The following is a 16896-nucleotide window of genomic DNA, read 5'->3' as shown; positions in this document are numbered from 1 at the left end:
GACTTCCTTCGTTCCCTTGTTTCCATCCTCTTGATATTTTTTCACCTTTTTCTCAATGGTTTCCTTGACTTGTACATGCAAGTCTTAGACCATTTTGGCTTTGGCTTACCCATCTTGGCAAGTCCAAGTTTCATGAATGGGAAGAGGAAGAAGATTTAGAGGGGTAAAGGGATTGAACACATAGACGACCTTAAAAGGAGGAGAAAGAGAAGTGGTGGATTTTTCAACCCTATTGTATGCAAATTCTATTTGAGGGAAAAGCTCCTCTTACTCCCTAATGTTCTTGACTATCATGCATCTTAACATTTGACCCAAAGTTCTATTTACCACCTCGATTTGGCCATCACTTTGGGGGTGATAAGTGGTAGAAAAGAGAAGTTTGGTGCCAAGCTTCCCCCATAATGTCCACCAAAAATGGCTCAAGAACTTTGTGTCCCTATTACTAATAGTGGTCCTAGGGATGCCATGTAATCTCACAACTTACTTAAAGAAGAGATTTGCAATATAAGTCACATCATGCACCTTGTGGCATGGAATAAAGTGGGTCATTTTTGAAAATCTATCCACAACCATAAAGATGGAATCCCTACCATTTCTTGTCCTTGGGAACCCTAAAATAAAATCCATGGAGATGTTTACCCAAGGCATGGAAGGGATGGGGAAGTGTGTGTAAAGACAATGAGGTTGAACTTTGGACTTGGTTTTCATGCATGCTATGTAAGATTTACAATGATTATCTACATGTTTTCTCATGTGAGGCCAATAAAATAGCTCTTTTAAGACCTCTAGAGTTTTTTTAGCCCCAAAATGCCCCATTAAACCTCCTTCACGTGCTTCCTTAATGAGTGATGCTCTTAGAGAACCTTAGGGAATGCAAAGCCTCTTACCTTTAAAAGGGTATTGATTGAGGAGGTAAAATCTTTGCTTTCCCCTAGGTGACATTCACTAAAGATTGAGGAGAATTCAACATCCTTGGCATACAATTACTTAATATGATCAAAACTAAGAAACTTGGTTTCAAGCATAGAAATGAGGGCATGCCTTCTTGAAAGAGCATTTGCCACCACATTAGCCTTTCCTTGTTTATGTTTGATCATATAGGTAAATTGTTCAAGGAATTCTACTCACCTTGCATGCCTTTTGTTAAGCTTACCTTGACTCTTCAAAAACTTAAGAGGTTCATGACCACTATGGACCACAAATTTTTTAGATAGAAGGTAATATTGCCAAGTTTGCAAGGTTCTCATAAGAGCATAAAGCTCTTTATCATATATGTTGTAGTTAAAATGACTTCCCTTGAGCTTTTCATTAAAATAGGCTATGGGATGTCCTTCTTGGAGAAGCACAACCCCAAAACCTATACTGGAAGCATCACACTCAATCTCAAAGGTCTTGACTGTAACATCCCTAAGGAATATTACCTAATAAAATAATTAAATAAGAAAAAGAAATTAAAACGTTGTAATTTGATTACTCCCAAACGCGGCAAAAATTTAAATTAATATCCAAGGCGCCAATATTCAAATGAAATTAAAACACAATGTCGTTACAATTTCCAAATTTCGAAAAATCATAATGAAAACATATGAAAGCATAGTAAAAATTCCTAGCTTTATTCCTAGCTAGCCCTCATTCCGTCGCCTTAGCATCTTCACCATCACCTATATCATCATCTGCTCCCGTGTAATAAATCACACGATCATCGCCAAATACAAACAGAAAGGGTGAGCTGATAAAATAAAAATAACATATATAATAACACAAGATAAGTAATACACCCATCTTATTCATTCTACTTAGTTCTTGGCCAAGACCTTAAACCCCAAGGCTTTTCAGCCTTCAAATCACACAAATGGTTAGCCCTGGACTCAGGAATATGATGCTCACACGAACTTGCCTGCTCGTGGTCCTGCCTCTATGAACATCCCCGCTCGTAGTCCTGCTCTACGAACCTCCCCGCTCGTAGTCCTGCTATACGGACTGGCCCGCCCATACTCAAACACATGTGATCTATCAGTTACGTATCTCCCTGCACGCAGCATCTCTCTAGTGTGAGCACGAAACATATGAACCTACCTCGATCGTATCCTCAAACGAGAGTAACTAGATATGGACCTCCCCGCTCATATCATCACATGTTCACCACCATCCATGAACCTACCCGCTCATGGCATAGTATCTCTTGATCTAAGTATAGCATCTTTGCTTAAACGTAACACACACACACACAAGACATAGTCTGCAGAATTATCACCTAGCGCAACCCCAAGCACCTCCAGGCAAAACTAGTCCAGACCGCCTGACAGTTTACTCCTTGCCGCCGGGCGCCACTCTCCAGACAGACCCACTGTTTCAAGGTCTGTCGCCTGGCAGATCCCACCTTGCCGCCAAGCGCCACATGGTGCAGGAATCTCTCATGTTGGTCCTATTTCCTGGCGCACCTGCTCGTGCCGCTAGGCGCTATATCAGTAGTGACCTGCACTGGTTTTTTTTTGACACCCAAAAGTGGTTTGTTCTTAGACCCAAATTACATCTGAAGTCAATTAGCACCTTACTATATCAAAACCTGATCCAAATTTCCTAATCACATTCCCATCATTTGATGACCTATAGCTCATTTTCACTATCCAAACGTTCCAATTCACACAATTTATCACTTACTCTATATTTACATTATGACCTAGTCATCTTATGAAAAATGGATACTCCATCCAATATCACATTATCAAACCATAATTTTCTAATACAATACAGCAATGCCAACCTTCCCTTCCCTTCAATATCCTTAAACACATTTATACCATCGTAAACAATACTCAACCCAAATATAACATGCCTACCAAATATCAGCAGCACTTATTTAAGGAGACTATGTTCCCAGAACCTGCACTCCCCATCCGAAACACCCTTTCTTTCTTTTATTTTTACCATTTCCACACCAAAACCCAACTATATATCCAACAATTGTTACTCCCATGTCTTCCCATTCACTTAATCTAACAAAATTTAAGAGCCTCCTTTTCGTTCCTTAAACCTTACCCCAACAGACCAGCCTCTCAAAAACCCAATTTACTGCGTTGTCCACTACCAAATTGGAAAATTCTAGCTATCGCCTGGTGGCAGATCATGCACCGCCAGGTGGCGTATCAGAAAATGGGAAATTTCCCATTTGCTTCCTGATGCCAATACCTCTTGTTTCTCCATCACCTCGTGTCACCCCAACCTTGGTCGAACTTGTTCACAATCCTAGAAATAGAATTTCCTAATTTTAACAATTAGACTGCGGAATCAATTTCGTACTTTCCCTCATTTCAACTTTTCTCATAGTTTAAGAGTCACTCACGTCCCATGATATCTAAGTGTTATCAAGCACCTAATTCCATTCAGACTACAACATAATCATCAATAAAATACACAACCAAATCAAATTCCAGAAGTCGCGAGGACTCTTGCACGAAACATCACAAACTGGTGCAATCCACATTATGCCGCCTGGCGGTAGTTCATCGCCACCAGGCGATTCATCTGCGAACCCAAAAAGACATGTAATTTATGATGCACCGCCTGACGGTAACTTCATGGCCGTCAGGCGGTTTCTGGGCAGAAACCCATAATTTCGCAGAAAACAGTGTAAACAGAAAGGGTTCATGCAATTTTTGTTCAGAATCCAAGCACAATATATCATACTTAAGAAACCATATGTAAACAGTTCCCCTTACCTGGAATCCTTGCACAAATTCAAATTTGATGCGTGTATCTAACCCAATGACTCTCCCAAGCTTTGTTTCTCCTCCCACAATGGCTTCACTTCCAACTCTCTCTCTGCAACCAGTACCAACTCACGAGAACTCTTCTGCCTAATGATTCACACGCAGTTCCAGACCTCACTCTCTCTAATTTCTCCCTCTCTCTATCTTAATGCTCTCTTAATTACCCCTTTAATTTACTAAAACGAATTTTTAAATAAAAAATATGATTAAGGCAATTCAAATGAGCATTAACCTATTATTTTCCAACTCGTACGTTGCCTCTCCATTAGCTGCTAGGGTTCCTAAACCGTTCATATTCATGCCAAGGAAAATATGGCAAAAAGAGAGTAAATTTGTTCTTAGCAAGGTTTGAACCCTCAACCCATCAATTAACAAGTCAAGTGCACAACTAATTCAACCAATACATATTTGTGATAATTCCTCTGATTTTAGGATTACATTATCACGTCTCACACTCAAATAAAACAACCAAATAATGCACAAATTAAAATAAAACACAATTGGCATACATAAGACTCGAACCCAAGTCCTCTCACACAATAAAAGTACTCTCAACCACTTGATTTAGTACCTTTCCACATCATATCACTCTGCATTAAATGCCTTAAAGGCTTATATTACCTGCATTTATTAAATAATTATTTAATTAACTATTTAATTTTCTCGGGTCTTACATTGACAAAGTTAGAAAGAGCTAGAAGTGGTGCATTGATCAATTTTTGTTTCAAAGTTTCAAAGGCCTTTGTTTGATCAATTCCCCACTTGAAGTCTACACCTTTCTTGACCAATTCATTTAGGGGTGCGGCTATGGTGCTAAAATATCCTATAAAATCTAGCCAACCCATGAAAATACCTTATCATACTCACACTTTTGGGGGTAGGCCAATCTTTGATGGTCACCACTTTCTCTTGGTCCACGTGGACCCTATGTCTACTAATTTTGAACCCTAGGAAGATCATATGATCCATTCCAAAGATGCATTTATCTATGTTAGCATACAAAGATTTTTTTCCTTAGGGTCTCTAGCACACTCCTTAGAGGATGTAAGTGGTCTTCTTTAGACAAGCTATAGATGAGGATGTCATCAAAATAGACCACTACAAACTTGCCTAAAAACTCTTTAAGCACATGATGCATGAGCCTGATGAAGGTACTAAGTGCATTGGTCAAGGCCAAAGACATGAATAACCACTCATACAATCTAATTTGGTTGTAACCATTCTTCAAGTCTATCTTGGAAAATATGGTGGCACAATGTAACTCATCAAGAAAATCATCTAACCGAGAAATGAGATGCCTAAATTTGATGGTGATGTTGTTTATGACCCTACAATCTATTTACATTCTCCATGTTCCATCTTTCTTAGGAATTAGGATCACGGGCATAACACAAAAACTCATACTATGTTGCACTCATTATTTCTCAAGCAAATCATTCACTTGTCTTTGAATCTCTTTAGCCTCCCCAGGATTGGTCCTATAGGACGGCCTATTAGGAAAAAATGAACCTTGGATGAAGTTAATTTGGTTTTCTATAGCTCTTAGGGTGGAAGTCCTTTTGGAGGATCTTGAAAAACATTCTTGAATTCATCTAAGACTATAGATAAGTCTTGAGGACACTTAGAGTGAGGCTTTTGAAAGGAGGAAGAAGACTCACTTGGATAAGTAAGAAAAACTTGTTTTTGGGCAAACATTACCTTTTTGACCCCTTTGAGGGGGATCAAGCTCTTCTTGGTATCTTTGTTCACCCTTTACGACTTAAGATAATCTTCTCTTCCTTTCTTTTCCCAAATATTTGTTTTTTATCCTCATTAACTTCTTTGGGTGAAAGAGGTGGAAGTGTGACCTTTTTCCCTTGGAAGCTATGATGAAGGATTGACCCCAACCAAGGATGAAGGCACATGCTTAAGAAGACTAAGCATGTTTAGAAAGAAAGTTCACTAATCCTTCATCCCTTTCATTTGTGTTTGTTATTTTTGATTCCCTAAGTTGACTTAGTTGAATCAACTTTAGTTGACTTGTTGACCTTTGACTAGGTTTGACTTGTTGACTATAGTTGACTTGACTTAAGCCAACATGCTAATCTATGTTTATTTGCTTTGTAGGTTAATTAGGAGTAAGAAAGCAATGCTAGGTGATGCATGGTGATTGGGGAGCATAAATGATGTGGAAGAGAGAGTAAAGCAAAGGCATAAAGCATAAAGTAAAAGCCATGAAGCAAGTGTACCTATGTACCTTTGGTCTCCTTTGTTTTTAGCACACTTTGGCCACTTTTGGAGACATATGAGACACATTCTTTATCTCCTTTTATGCTAGAACGAAATTAGCCTTGCACACACCATAGTTGGCTCTTTTGTATCTCATTTTTGTAACCTTATTTGACCTAGCTTCTAGAAGCTAGGGTTAGGTTTTTGTAGAGACATCCTTAGGTATCTTTTATTTGCTTAGAGGCCCCTAAACTCTTCTACATAAGGGGTGCTCCTAGACATGTAAAAGGGGTTGAACATTTTGAAGTAAAAACACTTTTGTGTCTCAACCATTTGTGAGAGTTTCCTCCCTTGGGAGTGAATACTTCTAAGCCTTATCTTGCATAGCAAGTGGCGGCACACATCCACTCATCTTCAAGGTTGCCATGGCTTCTAGCCTAGCCTTGTAGTGGCGTGCTTCTCACATTTTTACCATTTCTTTCCTTTCCATTTTATGTTTTCTTCTTCCTTTAATTGTTCTTGGATTTCTATGGTTTATGTGCCTTCCATTTCCTTTTTGTTTTGAATCAATCCATCATCTTCTTCTCATGAGCTTTGTGAAAGGAACCTTCACATCTAGATAGCTTGCTATCTTAATGTCCAGTGGGGATTTCACTTAGCTTTCTTAATCAACTCACACCATATTCAATAATCTTAAAAAGGAACAAGATAATCCTTCATCAAGCTAAAAGAAAACTTGTTGGTATAGCCATCATGAAAAGTCTTTTTATCAAATTTTCATGGCCTACCAAGAAGTATATGGGTTGCTTCCATGGGTACTACATCACATAATACCTCATCCTTGTTTAATATCACAATAGATGTTAGTCACACTAAAGTCTTCCTAAAAGCTTTTAAAATTAGAATACATGATGGAGCCCTTTGCATAGATTGGGAGAGGAGAAGCTTCATAGGTGCAACGAAATTTGGAGTGGAAGCAAGGTTGATAACCCTTGAGAAATGGAATGGTTTGGTAGAGATGAAGTTCTAGGAACGAGAAGTTATCCTAGAGGAAGGAAGCTAAAGGAGATCTAAGGAGATTCCTAACTAGCATGACTCTTGATAAGGCAAATGTGTGGAGTGCTCTCAACATCAAGGCATTTACCATTCAAATTAAGAGTAACCTTTACACAAGCTTAGGAGGCTCCTATTTATTGTAGAGAGACCTTCCTCAAATGCAATGTAAATGTGTGTGGAATGGAATGCAAACGCATGAAGATAGAGATGATATGGAGCCTTTGTGGATTAGAGAGGAAAGGAAAAAAGCAAGAAGTAAAAGCATAAAGCAAAAGCAAAAGAAAATGTACTTTTGTGGTATACTTAGACCACATAGAGATGCCACCCTTGGTTGAGAATCCTCATGGGAATGCTCATTTCATTCCTTTTGTTGCACCATTTTGACCTACCTTCTAGAATGTAGGGTTTTCTATTTGATATGTAATCCTTTTACACTTTTGTTTATTTCCTAGAGGCCTCTAGAACTCTCTATATAAGGGGTGTTCTTTAGCTTGTAAAAGAGTTGATTATTTTGAGTTTATACACTTGTGTTTCAACCACAAAAAACTATGAGGCCTTCTCCTCCAAGGAGTGAAGGCTCTCCTTTGCCTCATCTTGCTTGCAAGTGTTAGGTTCCTCACTCATCTCTAGGAAAGACTTGGTCTTTTGGTCCTCACCTATGAGTGGCGTGCTACCTTCCATTTTCATCTTCTATGCTTTCCATTTTCTAGTTTATTTCTCTTGTTTGAATTTAGTTTTAAGCTCATGTTCACCGCTTTGTTTTGTTTCTTGAATCAATTCATTACTTTCCTTGTCTTTAAACCTTATGAAGTCCACCTTTACATCTAGATAGCTTGCTATCTTAATGTTTAGTGGAAATCTTCAATAGGTTTTCTTAAGCAACTCATCACCATATTCAAAATATAAAGTGAACACACTCAATTCTTCATCAGATTTCGTCACATCATCTAAGTCTTCTTAGCTTAATTACACCTACAAAACACATAAACATGGATTAGCATGTTGGGTTAGGTTGTGATAACTCTATTCAACAAGTTAAACCTAGTCAAAGGTCAATATGTCAACAAAGGCTGAGTCAACCAAGTCAACTTAGGGAAATCAACATAATGAAATGAAAAACAAAGATAAAGTAGAAGGAATAAAAGTCTCCCCTCTATACATGCTTCTTGTGATCCTCCTTGGGAGAGCTTCTATAGTGTCATGTGTGGTCAAGCCTAAGCTACCTAATCCATGAAATCTCCTCCTCTCAATGCTATTACGGGGAAGCTATAAAACTACCAGCCTCGATGAAAGATGAAGAATAATACGTCCACGTGGAGATAACAACCTCCCCTAACAAGGATACATATGAAATCGATCTGGATCCTAGAATAGAGTTCGAGTAGAATCAACCTACATGCAAAGAGCCCACAATTAAAGTTCAAATTGACAAGCTTGACAACCAATGCACTAAGGTGGGAAACATAACCTCATAGGAAAAAATTCACCTAGTAGTCAAGTTCCCCACTACTCAACTTCTACAAAATAATTTGAGTGTTTGGGATATAGGCACTTTACTTTGAATTACCCAACAAAGAAAACCATGACCTTAAAGTCAAGTGTTGAGGTAGGGTGTGAACACTCCTCTCCCCCTTCTCCTTTAAGAGAAGCGATTAATGAAATTAAATTGTGTGAGGGAGACCTATTGATAGTGAGGCGCATGCTAGGCCAAGTTGAAAAAGATCTTGAGCCATCTCAAATCGAAAACATTTTCATACTAGATGCCTCATTAGAAATAAAGTATGCTCTTTAATTATTGATGGAGGATGTAATGCGAATATGGCTAGCACCAAGGTGGTAGAAAAGCTTGCCTTAGAAACAATTCCTCATGGCAAACCTTATAAGTTTTCATGGATAAGCAAGAAGGGAGAAGTTGAGGTACTTTGTGATGTTGTTCCCATGGAGGCCACACATCTTTTGCTTGGTAGGCCATATGATGAGTTCAAACTTTTACCCTCATTTAATGTTTAAATTTGGTGATTTAATAGAATTTTTCTGCTTAAGGATTGATTTAATTAGGATTTGTGATTATTGAATTTATTGAGTACGTAAGTTAAAAATGGTGTAAAAATTGATTTTAGTTGCATAAAATATTATTAGATATTTTAACGCTTGTTAATGCAATTGGAATTTAATTTGGGTCATTAAAAGTGTGGATTTGAAATATTCAAAGTTACAAAATAAGTCCAAAATTAGAAAATTCTAGAAAGGAATAATTCAGGAGCTAAATGCACCCCGAGTTTTTATTTTACACACTCCTTCTGCAATTGGACCACCTAAAAAAACTTGTTCTTCACCCCTAGTTTTTACTAAGTTACACCCCTGCTACCACTTAAACTCCACTCAACCAGATCATGCCATGCGTCAATCTTCCACTAATTAATTTGTCCAACCACATGATGACACGTGCCATGATCCTCCACTCACTAAATTGACCAATTAGAGCTTGCCACGCCGCCATCCTCCATGTCGTCCACTGTCACCATGTCGGAGTCCACCCACCACTACACTGCAACACGCTTTCACGCAGCCACCACCGTGACCAGCACAACCTCCATCATTTTCACAGATCTACACCTATTCGTCCATGCAGAACCAACACTACCAACGTCATTACACTTTGAGGTTCTGCAATCAGGCTTGTCGCAGCTGCAGATCTCTTCCTCCTCATACATGAATCTCGTTGCGAGAAAGAAGTAGGACCTCGCCTATATCAGATCTGCATCTTCTTCATCGCGACAACACTCATGAACAAGATAGAAATTTGTGTTGTTAGAATCTCGCAACAGACCCACACACGAACAAGCACGCCTCCATCTCGCGCAACCAGCAACCTCTATTCACCTGATCAGAAATGGAGCAGTGACGTGCACCTTCAATGGCAGTACCACCATCAACCTATAGCAACGGGATCCGCGCAACTCACGAACTGCATCTGCACCATGACGCACCTGCAACATTGAATCCACAGCCATAGCGTCTTCAACCTCGCCTGGATCAGAACCGTTGTTGTCACGCTCCACTATCCTTCACTACACCAGAACAGGACCTCCTTGACTACCACGTTATGCATCTGCACCTTGAAGCCATTGCAGCAGATGTCAACCAACGGGAAGAAAGCAAACCCTAATTCTGGAGAGAGAGTATCAGCCACGTGTCAACTTCTCATAGGGCAGTCAACTAGTCAAAACAGGTCAAATGGTCAATGGAACAATCAACTCTGGTCAAATTCTGGTCAATATTGCAAAAATGGTTAAACAAGAGGGGCAGAATTGAAAATTTGACAGAAATTAAGTTGTTAATTAATTAAATAAAGATAAAAGATTTCAGCAATAGAACAGATAAAGTCCAAGTCCAATCGAAGCCTATATAAAGGGATCCAAAGGAGCAGAAAAAAGACACTTAGCAACTCTCTGGTTTTGGTAGCTACCATCGTCCACCACATCTCTTGTTCTTCCTTTTCTTCTATTTTTCTTTCATTCATCATTTATCATGTATTCCATCCAACCCATGGAGGGATAAGCTTTTAGGGTTGATTCCACTGTAATTTCTTAACTGGATTCTGAGGTTAGATGAATTAATGTGTTTGTTCTTTTGATTCTTGTTGAGATTTATTTTTTATCTATGTCTTTTGGTTCTTAATCTAGTAAAAGTAATGAATTTTACATTATAGCAAGTTAGCATAGTGTTAAATCTACATAACATAACAATCGTATGAGTGTAGGGGTTTTTAAATTTTAATTAAGAAGTTACTTTGATTAATTTTAAAAACTTTCATATCATTGCATGAGTTTTTGCTAATAATTGAGAAGTTACTTTGATTAGAGGTAAAAAAACTTAGATTAGAATTAATCAATAAGTTAATTTGATTAATTAGCTTTTTACTAGATATAAGGGGTAAAAGAATAGACATGATTAAGACTAGTAATGTTTAATTGAGAAGTTACTTTTGTTAAATTTACTAGGATTAATCTACAAAGTTCTTGCTTTTGATCGAGAAGTTACTTTGGTTAAAAGTGAGGACGTCAACAAATTAATTAAGAAGTTACATTGATTAATTTAAAATCTTTGACAAGAAATCAATAACAATAATCTTTAGGAAACCAATGATGAATCCTATTTTGAAAGAGTAGTGGAATTGACCTATCTATTATTACTATGTTTATAATCTTTTATTTGCGTGTCATTTATTCTTTGCATATCAAAACTCCACATTTTTATAGTTACTAGTTTTAATTGCATTTTTATAAGAATCAAATATTTGAAATCAATTCTGTATTCATTGAGAGACGACTCAAGGTTATCTTAACTCTAACTAGTTTGTTCACCACTAACTTGGAAATACTGAAGTTGCTAAAGTTAAGTAGTGGTAATTTGATCGCTTCATGACAGTGTTATCACCATGGAAATTTAATAAGCTCACCTCTCATGGGAAAAAGGTCACTTTAGCACTTCTATCATCTTAAAAGACTAGTGAGGACCAACATAAAATGAAAAACAAAAGAAAAGAAAGAGAAAAGAAAGAAAAATGACAAGCCTGCACAAGAGTCCTACTTTCCCACAAAAGAGAGTTTATCACTTTCCTTCCCATTCATTCTTTGTGGTAAAGCACATGATTAAACCTACAAAACCTCTTCCTCTCTTCCCTCTCCATTTACATGCACAAACCAAGAAAGAAGGGAAAGTCAATTAAGGTCCTAACCACAAAGGGAGAAATGATGGTGCCTTCAAGTCCAGGGGATGGACGAGGCCTCATGAAAGGAATGAGAAATTACTTCCTCAAGTTAAGTCAAATTCAATCAAGAAAAGCTCAAGGAATTCGTGGTCGAATTCTCTCCAAGAAGGGAGGATGATGAGCCCCTAACCCCTACCAAAGGTGGAGGAAAGTGTTCAAGGAAAATAAGTGTGATTAGCAGGGAGGTTTCTTCACATTTCTTCTATTAGTTTGTTTAAGTTTTTGTCTTAAATAACTAGACTCAAGTCGTTTCTTGTCTTTTGTAGGGTTGCTAGTAGCACATCCCTTATTGAGGATGTCACCTTCTAGAAGAATGAAGGGATTAGGAGGAGCCTATCCCAAGGGATTGTTCTCACCATACCCGTAGTTTCACCATGAAGACCCCTTGGAAGTGGAAAGAGAGGCATCTTAAAAGTAGATAAGAGAGCATATGTGAATGGGGGCCACCATGCACGCTTGAAGGAGAGAGGACTCACTTTTTTGATGATTTTGTAATGAGTGGAGAATATTCTCCCTCTCCCTAATCCTTAGGCTTCTGGAAAGATACTCTTTGATTTTGCCAAAGATGCCTATTTAAAATGACCTATCACCACTTGTAAAGGGTTGAATATTTTAGAGTAAAGTAATTATGTTTCAACCATTCCAGAGTGAGTTAAATGAGTGATATTTGAGTGTTCTTGAACTCCCTAAGTCTTATCTTGAACCAAGGTTCAAGTGGTGAAACCACCACTCATCTTAGGGTTGGTCCATTGATAAGTGTCTAGAATATGTAAAATTTCCATATAAATTTGACACTTATCATGCTTTAATTGATCATATTTGTAAGTGAGCAACTCTTTATATCTTATAATTAAAGAATGAGGTACTAAGAAGAAAAAAAAAGGAAATTGATGAATTTTTAATGATTTTGCAACAATTTCCCAGAGAATTAAAGATGATGCAGTTGAGCCCCAAAATTCGTGGTTGAGCTCTAGTAAGGCAGTCAAGGAAAGATTTAGAATGTAACTTTTGGAGCTAAGCCACAATAAAATGGTGCTTAACACGTAAGGCGGTGCATGGCTATGGTGCTTAACACTTAAGGTGATGCATGGCTGGGCAACAAGAGAATGGTGCCTATAGCACTTAAGGCGATGCATGGATGTGCGACAAGAAGGTGGTGTTGAGCCACAAAGGCGACAAAGATAAAAGAAAACCCTATAGAGAAGAAAACCTTTGTGGCTAAGCATTTGAATGGAGAGTTAGAAATGTAATAATAGATTAGAAATGAGTTTGTGAGGCACAAAAGAGATGCTCTTACTATAAATTGTGTGTGTAGATGTTGCTGAAATTGTATTGCAATATTCTATGAGTAGTTGAAGTCTCTCGTGTCCAGGTTGGATTTAATCAATTCTAATTCTCTACACTCCTACTTCTTAGGTATTTATCTATGCTTTCATTCAATAATTTTTGGATTGATTTGTGTTTATTGCTTGGATGACTTGATCACTCATCTTACTCATTGGTTTGGATTGAGTTGGAAGAATGGTCTCAACTTTTGGAGGAATTGACAACTCATCCTATTTCACTAGTTTAGATTGAGTTCAAAGACTGGTCTCAAACTAAGGTTCAATCAAATTATCACACTCTTGCTAGAGGCTTTCACAAGAGCTAGAGGGTGTGCTGGATGAAAAGGTCTTTCATAGTAAAGCAATGATTCATTCAATTAGAAGTGGAGGAATCACACTGGATTTGAAGTCCTTAGGTTCTAGGCTGTAGAAATGGGCCTAAATCTACATAGAAAGAGTACTCCTAAGACATTGAATGATTTACATATTAAGTAGACAAGATAGTAGTACTGTAGTAGAAGAAAATGAGTTGAAATCCAATCATAGCCTTTACCCCACTCAATCAATATAATTACTATTATCTATATTTACATACACTCTCTATCAAAATCCAAAAAATCTAAAAACTAGTTTTCAATATACTTGCAAAATCCTTATGGATACGACATTTGTTGATACTACTACGCACTAGTGCACTTGCTGGAAATGATTGTTAAGAAAATGTATCATCCATCCCTAAAATAGGGGTGTTTCCTTCCCCATTCTTCCATCCATTTCTCTTTTCATCTTTTACTTCATTTTTCAGCTTATTATCTTTGTTTGTTGTGTTCTTTATTTTGTTAACTTGAAGCCATAAGCTCTTCTTTCTCTTTGAGTCTTTTGATGTGAACCTTCATATCTAAATAACCTCATTATCTTAATGTCCAATGTAGATCTTCTTTAGACTTTCTTAAGCAACATAAACACAAACACATTGTCCTCTTAAAATCAACAATAGTAACTTTTATCATATTCGAATGTGTCTTTTTCCTTGCAGAGACAAAGATGTCTCTCCTAACAAATTCTTTTGCCATAGTGTTACATCCTTTATCATCACTGGAATTTTGTCGAGGTTACTCCCTCTATTCTTGCCCAGGCTCTAGTGTCACCCGACCTTGGTGATTCCACCCCCCACCCTCAACCATGGGAAGAACCACAAAATCCTTTACCTTGCTTTCCAGCACCCTCACCCTCGGTCTTGTTTGGCTTGGCCATGTTGCACAAAGTGTCCCAAGGCCCTTGATCGAACAAGTTCCTCTATGAGGTCATGTATTTTATGATATTCTTCTGCATTATGACTTTGGTTTTGGTGATAACTAAACATCTTGGTTGGATCAACAAATAGGGGAGTGCAGGTTGTTGGAATTGTACTAATTTGAGATTAAATGCCTCTTGGAGGATAACATCTCGACTATAATTCAAAGGGTGTATTTTCATACTTACTTACATGCTTTCTCTCAAAGGTTTGTGTGGTATTCTTCTAGTGACACGATATCCCCATGTATAACATTATGTAGAGGGGTTGATCTTGCAATTATGGGTTTGCAATCAACAAACTAGGGTGAGAATCTATCAAATTTTTGGGTAAAGAATAATACCATTTTAGGGTTGGTCTCTTGAGAGTAATTAGGAAAAGCCTACAATGACTTTTAGGTCTTGAGGCAAGAGGTTGTCGACCCATCAAACTTTTCATCATTGAGCCACATTCTAGGACCAAATATCACAAAAAAAGTCATCATCCATTCTTAGCAAGTGTTGATGTCAGGGTTGGCCTAAGACTTAGCAACATGTTCGATTTGTTGAGTTCATGCCTATAGGTCATACGTGGTTGGTGTCTTGTTTGATCCTAGTTTAGAATGTCAAGCTGTTCGTTGACGACTTGCAACTTGTTTCGATATTGAATCAACCCAGCTCAATACTAGTCCCTCAAGAGCTCCACATATTATCAAGTTTGTCTTGTATGTTGGTTATTACCTTTTAAGCATTCTCCTTGTTTTCCTAAAGGAGAGTCTCCAAATGAGCTTTAAAGACTTTGACAATTAATGAATCTATATCGGGAATTGATGATGAATGATTTTACTTCTCATAAATACCATAATAAGATAGATGTAAGGCCCATTAAAGTTGCTTTATTATTTTCTGCCGTAAAGTAAAGGGTTGCCCCTTGTAATTGGGCCTAGGGCTGGTACAAATGATAAAACCATTTCCAGTTTGCCCTAACTCACACTTTTCACTCTTGTAGAAGAATCAGCATTCGTCACCTTTCCTTTCCCTCACAGAACGCTCTGCTAGGGTTTGCCCTAAGTCCCCTTCGAGTTAACTCAAATCCAGCTCCTACTCCGCGTAAGTATCTCTTTCTAGCTCGTATGGGTTCCATTGATCGTCCTTGACTTTTCCAGTTAGGGTTTCGTACTAATCCACCCCTTGGTCCCGTCTCCTCTTCTGTTTTCAGCCCTCTAGTTCATTCCTAGAGTTGCAATGCTCACTGTAGTGCCGTTGATGTCTCCGCTAACCCTTTTCCAGGTAGGGAAGCTCTGGCTTACTACTATATTACTGGTTTCCATGTTGTTGGCTATTATTTCGAGTTCCTGTGGTTGATGCAATGATATGTTAATTGTGAACGGATGAATGCTTTGTTCTAGTTTTGGTGTGGGTGACTGTTGCAAGAAAACAGTGGCGAGACTTGCTAATCTCGCCCAACGGAGCCAGCTCGCCTAGGCGAGATGGACAGGGACTCGCCCAAACCCTATTACACGAAAGGTTGCCCAAGCGAGAGGGGTCTCGCCTAAGCGAGATCCCGTGTTGGTTCCTGTTTCCTTTTTTTAGCCCTCGCCTAGGCGAAGGGGACTCGCCTGAGTGAGAACGTCTCGCTTGAGCAAGACCCTTTAGCCTGAGCAAGGGGCTGGACGAGGCAGTGTGCTATTTGGTTGCTTGATTTCTCTTGGATGATTGGTATTTGTTGGGTATGATTGTTATGATGAGAAATATATATAATGGATCGCTATGTATGCATGACGTAATTCATGAATGGTGAATGATGGATATTGTGGGAACTTGGCATGTGAAATGAATGAGTGGGTTGGAATTAAAGAGACATGGTATTGATATGAGATGAGGCCCTATACTCATGGGTGGTAATGACCAGTGGTATGGATTCAACATGTGATATGAATGAGGATTTATTTTCAGGTGTTGTTATGGAATTGTAATCATGATTAGTATTCTCTGATTGTTGATTTATGATTGTTGGTCTGTGTTAGTGTGTAATTCCTTGGAGTCTCTAGGTGAGACCTCTGGGGTTGCGCTTCAGTGGTCGAGACGTAATTCCATGGCCCCTATTAGTGGGTGTCCATGGTGGTGCCCCATATGTATAACTAGGTAAGGATTGCATCCTGACACTCTAAGGAGCCAGTTAGTCTCACTTAGAGCGGACTGACTCCTGTGGTGAGCGTAGTAGAAGGCCTGAAATTCATTAAGGGCTAACATTGTGGTGAGGGAAATTGATTCATTGTAACACTTGTAACACATAGCTCGGGGGTGAGCAGAGGTATCCACCACAAGTGCAAGCATCCGCTGAATCCGACCAGGCTATACGTATCCGGATGAGTCGAGTCGTGTCGTAGTGTATTGCCTGAAAAGTCATAACATGCTTGGTTGAATTGAGTGTATGATATTGTGAAATTATACCTGATTTGATGGATGAGATCTTTTGTGCTCTAGTTTA

The sequence above is a fragment of the Vigna unguiculata genome, chromosome 6 (assembly GCF_004118075.2).
Source record: "Vigna unguiculata cultivar IT97K-499-35 chromosome 6, ASM411807v1, whole genome shotgun sequence".
Classification (NCBI taxonomy): Eukaryota; Viridiplantae; Streptophyta; class Magnoliopsida; order Fabales; family Fabaceae; genus Vigna; species Vigna unguiculata.
Note: the sequence above shows the minus strand (reverse complement) of the source record.